Below are 7,121 nucleotides of genomic sequence, written 5' to 3' on the forward strand. Positions count from 1 at the left end.
TAGATAGTTTAGGGCTTAAAAATATCAAAAATGATCAGAAAATGAAATGTGTATACATAATATATATTACATACATTTTGTACTTGAACACATGTGCATTATTTATATATTATATATATTTGATATACATGCATGTATGTAAGTTAGATATATAGTACATGTAAATTGTACTTTTTAAAAAAAGGTGTTAGTAACGAAACTATTTGCTAACAATTATATGCGTCGGTAAGATTAAACCTTTACTGAAATACTATCTATAGCGCGATATGACATATAAGAAATGGAGTTATTGCGTTGAAAGTTACAGTCATTCAGAAAGTCAGTAAAAGAACTTTGGATTACTTACACATTTTAGTTTTATTGGCAAATGCATATATTCGAAATAATAAAATCAGGTGAAAACAGAGATATATTGACCATTTAATTGCGGATTCTAATAAATAAAACGATTACGATAATCATACAATATCCTAAAAACTTAAGAATGTGTGAGACTTTTTGGTCACATTAATATTTATTCAAAAGGCAATGAACTAATATTTTTGTGGAACTCAATTCTAATTGTATAAACTTCTAGGTTATTTTAACTAACTTTGAAATGAAATGAAATCATGCACAATTCTGATAGAATATGCGATAAACACAGATGTCAGTTGATCCATATATTGTTAATATTTGTTATGGATCCCTGTCACAAGGGCACCATAAATTTGATTTACAATGTGAAACCTTTAAGTAGAAGTTATATTAAGTTTAAGACAATATTTGCTCTTTGTATCGATAACACAAACATACTTTACTCCAAACGTAATAACTCCGACTGTATACGTTTACATGTGATGAAAGTTTGACAGTACACCACAAAGATATACCTTAGCGATTTATATAATTGTCAGTAGATGACCTCAGTACAAATATACATTTTAACAAAATCATTTTTATACATATATACATGTTGCATATACCATACATAATAAATTTTGATACCACCAGCTGTGGATTAAATATTAATAATCATTCATATATATTGTATTCAATTCCTTTTCGACAAATCAATAGGGAAAATAATACGCACATGGCAAATATTTTGATACCATCGAAAAGAATAAAAACTGCCAAAAATAAATGTTAAAGCTACAATAATGGATAGTCATTAATTTAAATATAATAAAATTAAAACTCTTCATGCAAAGATTTTCTACAGAAATTGATTTTAATTCTTTTCGTATTTTTAGTGCAGTTAACTTGCACATTTTTCTTTAATATTTTTTTATTCTAGATTTTTAACGCAGTTAGTTAGCATTTTTTAAATTGCATTCTATTCAAGCACAGAGTAATGAAACCAATTGGTGAAGAGATATTTTCAATGTCTTGAGTTTAGTAAATGATGTTGAAGATTTTTCACTTCTTACAAGCAATAAAAATTCAATCATACTTTGACAAATTCGAGTCTGAAAATACTTCATCTTGCTCGAGTTCTAATTGGATATATATAGTTCATTTTAATATTTATTTAAACAATAAACTACAGATGTTTTTGTTAACCAAGAAATAAAATTATTTTAAAATTAATTTTTTGTTGTAATTCTCATTACTGTTCAAACCTTTCAATCTATTTTATTCATTTCAATGAGTTGCTATAACATAAATATTATATCAAGAAAAAAAGAAGAGATAGTAGTTAGAAATTTGGTCTTCTTCCTTTATTATAAAAGAGATTGTGTTAGAAGCTATTTCAAAAGCTTGATGTAAAAATTTAAAAGAATTTTTGAATGGATTTCTATACTGCTGACTTGATCAGAACTTTTGTTTTTCCATAAGAATATATATCCATATACCATATATAACCATATCCATGTCCATTAAGATATATATATTTTAATGAAGTTATGCAATGAAAATAGCTTTCGCTTCTCCTCCATTTAAAACAACTCATTACCATGTCAGTATGAACTTATGGATTGTTTATAACAAAAATAGAATTGCACTCAGCATGCGTACCTAGATTCTATAGAAAAAAATGTTATACTTCTGAGATAAAAACTGTTTTTTGATTTCGACCAAAATATATATATTATAATGTATTCGAAGCACAAAAAATCAACAATAGTCACAGTGCTCCACTACACTGGGAGCCAGTACTCTGTAATTTTATGTATTAAAAAATATATACTTTAATGTACTATAATATATTAAATATATTAAAGTGGGTTTTATTATATTTATTCCTACTATTATTTCTAATATATGAAATTAATTATTATTAGTAATTGTATACTAATATATTTATTTTATTATATTTGCTCGTTTTAAATTATTTATTATTAATTTAATATATTAAATTATTTTTGTTTTTTTTTAATGTAAAAAAATTGCTGTATATATACATGTATGAAATTCACAAAAATATTATTTAAAATTTGAAAACATTTAAGAACAAATCAAAAATAATCTTGGAAATAACGCACACAAAAAATCTATTAATTATTAATCAAATTTTTGAGTGAATAATACTTTTTTTTAAATAATTATAAAAAGAAACCTTAATACTTAATATAAAGTAACTCCTAAACTCAGTAGACTTAAATTTTTGTATATTGTATTCGGAAGCAGTTAAGTAGATTTTGCACCAAAAGCGTAAAATATAGACTCACACTGTTGTTTTTGAAATTAATATATAAAACTAATAAATATTTAAAAAAAATATATATATACATATATAATTTTGTAGAATTATTTTTTGAAGAACAAACACAATATAACGGCTTTAGCTGATTAAACTAAATTTATTTATATAAGTAATGTAAAAATTATATATGTATTAAGAATATATTAAATATTTAGCAAAAATTGTGTAAATTAAAATTAAGTAAGAAAAATTAAAAAAAAATAAATTAATTAAAATTAAAAAAATGTTAAATAAGCAAATACTAATAATAATAACTGTAATAAAATTAATTATTAACGAGCATAAAAAAAACTTATATACATATAGCGCATTGTTGTATGTTAACTTATTAACATTGTAATACAATATTACATATAAGTTGTCGAATTCGAAAACATAAATAATATTTGTAGTAGATTTTTTTGTAGTCAAATCAATCATCTTTGACAAACCTATAAAAATTTAAGTTGAAATGTTACAAGAAAAAAAAAAAATTAGTGAAGTTGATATCAATAAAGTTTTATACTGTAATCTATGGATTGAAATAATTTATAATAAAAATTTTAATTTGTAACTCAAATTTTACCATTGAAATTAAACGTACAAGACTTTCTTTCGAAACTTAAAAAGCTTTCAGATTTTCTTTTAATAATAAGTATTAAATTTATATAGAAACTCTCGTTTGGAGCTATTTTCGAAATTTATAACGTCGATAATTGAATATGAAAACTTTTGATACACTGTAAAAAAACAGCATAAAAAACAAGAGACCAAAAAACATTTCATCCCAAAAAACATTTATGTAACTTTAACAATATATATAATTAAAATTATATATAATTATTTATAATTAAACTGATTTTTATAAATCTCCTATATAATTTTAGAACTTCTTACCATATATACACATAAATGAAAAAAAAAATTAAACATTTATATATGTATGTAGTAAATTACATTAAATAGTAGTATTTAATATAAGAAACTTGCTATGGAACTGCACTGAAAAAGCACTATTATTATAAAAATAATCGTAATAATAATTGTAATAATATAAATATTATGCACACGCTGAGAAATATTTTTCCGAACATGGGCGATAAATACTATATTAATGTAGGACATAACGAGATATTTAATTATAAACTAATATTTTTTTAATTTTATTTTAAAATAAATTTATTAATTTTGTTTTAAAATTAAAATACTTTTAAAAAGTTTCAAAATTTTTTATAAGCTTTTGTTAAATTTTTTAATAATGAATTTTTATTTAAAAACTATTTCATAATACCAATCCAATTTATTTATACTTTTCAATGCGTTAGATATATATTTGACATGAAAATTGAATATATTATGTATCATTTACTTTTTATATTACATATTATATATACATTTATGTAAAAATATATAAAGGTGATTTATTTTGTATATTTTAAAGTAAGTTCAGTTTAGGACATAAAACTATTAAACCGATTTTGACAACGTTTTTATTGTTGACTGTGGGAGATTGATTATGAGCTAAACATTGACATGGACACTAGCGCAATTTATTAAGAACATATCTCATATCGGTTGATAGTCATCTGATATCGCCAGCGGTCGGTTGAGAGTAAGTGAAACTACACAAGTCCTAGTAGACTACTAGTGCTATATATCCTAGTGCTCGTATATAATTTATAGTATATAATATAATATATTAATTTTTTATTATTTTATTTATTATATGTTTATTATTAGTGTATTTATTATAATAACATTACAATATTAATTATTATAGTATTTTTAATATTTTTTATCTGAACATATTTTTTGAAGGACTTTCATGTCAATGTAAGTCAATTATAGAAAAATTGGTCTTAAAATTTTAGACAACTTAAATTCTAATAAAAGTCGTAAAAAAATTCTGTATTATTTAATTATATTTATATAATATGGGTAAATAAATGTCGACATAAATAATTTGTAAAAATTTAACTGTGTATATTAAAACGAAGTTGAAGTAATAAATAAATAATTTAAATATAAATAATTAAAATTAAAGGTACTTATGAGTTAAGCACAAATTTGTATTTGATTATACAAATACATTAAGGCTAAAATTGATTAAAAGATATATTGCCATAAACATCATTTTATTAATTATCTAATTTTTCAACCATTTGTTTAATAATATAAGCAATTAAATATATTATTTATTCAGTATGTATATTATATGTATTATTGTATAATTGTAACTTCTGTCAATTAAATTGTAGACTGGTTCATACCAATAATACTAAATTTATTAATTTCATAAGATGAATAATATTAAATGCAATGTTTTAAAAATAAATATTAAATTTGGTGAAATTAAGTATGGTTAATACGAAAAATTATTTTATAAGAAATATTGAAAGTATGAATTAAAAAAAAAAAAAAAAAACAATTGTTAAAGTTACGCTTGATTTCAAAATTTTTTAAAAATATACATTATTTATACTATAAAAAAATATATATACATATAATAAACTGATATTTGTATAATTAAACGCGGCTTTCAGGCTTTGCATTGTTTTTGTAGTACGTAGTTGTTGAATATTAAAAATGTAAAATAAAAAATTATTATATTAAATATCAATATTTATATGATAATGGAATAAGCATTTTTTAAACATTACAAAATAAATTTAATATTTATACATTCATTTATTAGCATTATAAAGCTTTAAGTAGCTAAAATTAATAAATATTATATTGTTACTATATGGTATAGCACAAATTATTTTATGTGACATATAGTATTAATAAAAAAAAAATTATAATGCATGTGTTGTTATTGTACTGAAAATATTAATAAAAATTAAAGGCTTCATATATCAAGTATTAATATTTATTAAAATATTTAGAACCTTGCAAAAAAGTGATTAATTGTTAATTGTTATTATTTACAATTTAAATTTAATTTCAAAAATTGTGATAATTTTAATTTTCAGAAAATTATTAAAGAAATTTGTCAGAACTCACAACTACTCGAAATCAAATTATTTTTTATTTCAAGAAATCATTTATAAAAGCAATTTTTATTATTATATCCAATGTTAAACAGAAATATTGTTTAAATTATTTATAATGACATTAATTTTAATTGATCAATTGCTATAATCATCTCAAAGTTAAAATTAATCTTTCGTCCTTGCTTACGTCCAATTTTACAAATTTTTATAGCCCAACGATTTCGGTTTCTATTTTTCAAAAAATCGTCAATAAATTAAAAACAACTACTTAATTTTGAAGTAGTTTTAAAAAGCAAGAATTCATTTTTGAAAAATAAATATTCTTTAAAATTAATTTTTTTTGTCGAAAAGGACGCGTCTTATGACGAAAAGAATCTATTTAAAAGTTAGAAGGGTTCAAGTAGAAATGAAAAGATGACAACAAAAATTTTAGTTAATTTATTGAAATTTAACTGACCATACAACGCTCTTTCAAGTATTGCTTATCATCATCAGTGATCTTAGAAAATTTTTATAATTCATGTAAAATTTTTTCAATTTATAGAATTTATTTAAAATTTTTAATAAACTAAATTTGTTCGGTAATAAATTACATCTCCCTTTCAATAGTGTTTTATGCATAAAATACAACATTTATTTAGAATGTTGTATTTAGAAGCATATAATAAATGTAAATCGTTTTTTTTTTAATTAATGTATTAGCATAATATAATATTTTAAATATAAATAAAAAATTAAAACATATTTATCGAAAAATAAAGTTAAAATAAATTAATTTATTAAACTTATTAAATGAAATTGAATTTCTTTAATAATTTTTTGTAAAATGAAAAATCACAAAATGCATATTGCATAGATTATAAAAATTTTACCATATTCAGATAATTATCAAAAATATATAGAAATGTGTAATAATATTTATATATCAAATGCCTATAAATTCTTTTCCAATACTAAAATATATGTGATCTTTAATCAATAAAGATTTGATATTAGTCGTGTTTTATTCGAATCGCATATACGTTTACGCTTAAAAACACATGTTTGGCAATGTGTCAGTGGAACTGAAAAACAAAAATATAATTGGCAACGCTATATTTGGATGTATATGATTTGGTTCAATCAAAATATAACGTATTTTGCGTATATACTAAAGAATATGCACTAATATATACTAAAGACTTAACTAATAGGAAGACAGATAATTAGAATTGAATGATTAATAAATAAATAATATATTATTACATGCATTTATTTTTTTTAATTCTCTTAATTATTTAAATGAATTTATATTACATATTTATATACATTAAGACCGAAAAGTTTTCGGAAATTCTCATTTAAAATTCGCGCGCTGTATATTTTTCGATATTTTAAGTTTATGTAGTTTGGCAGCACTGTCCTTAATTACTATGCCAAAAATGAGCGCGATCTGTCAGACAGTTCGTTTACGGCAG

The sequence above is a fragment of the Teleopsis dalmanni genome, chromosome 2, assembly GCF_002237135.1.
Source record: "Teleopsis dalmanni isolate 2A chromosome 2, ASM223713v2, whole genome shotgun sequence".
In the NCBI taxonomy this organism is placed as follows: Eukaryota; Metazoa; Arthropoda; class Insecta; order Diptera; family Diopsidae; genus Teleopsis; species Teleopsis dalmanni.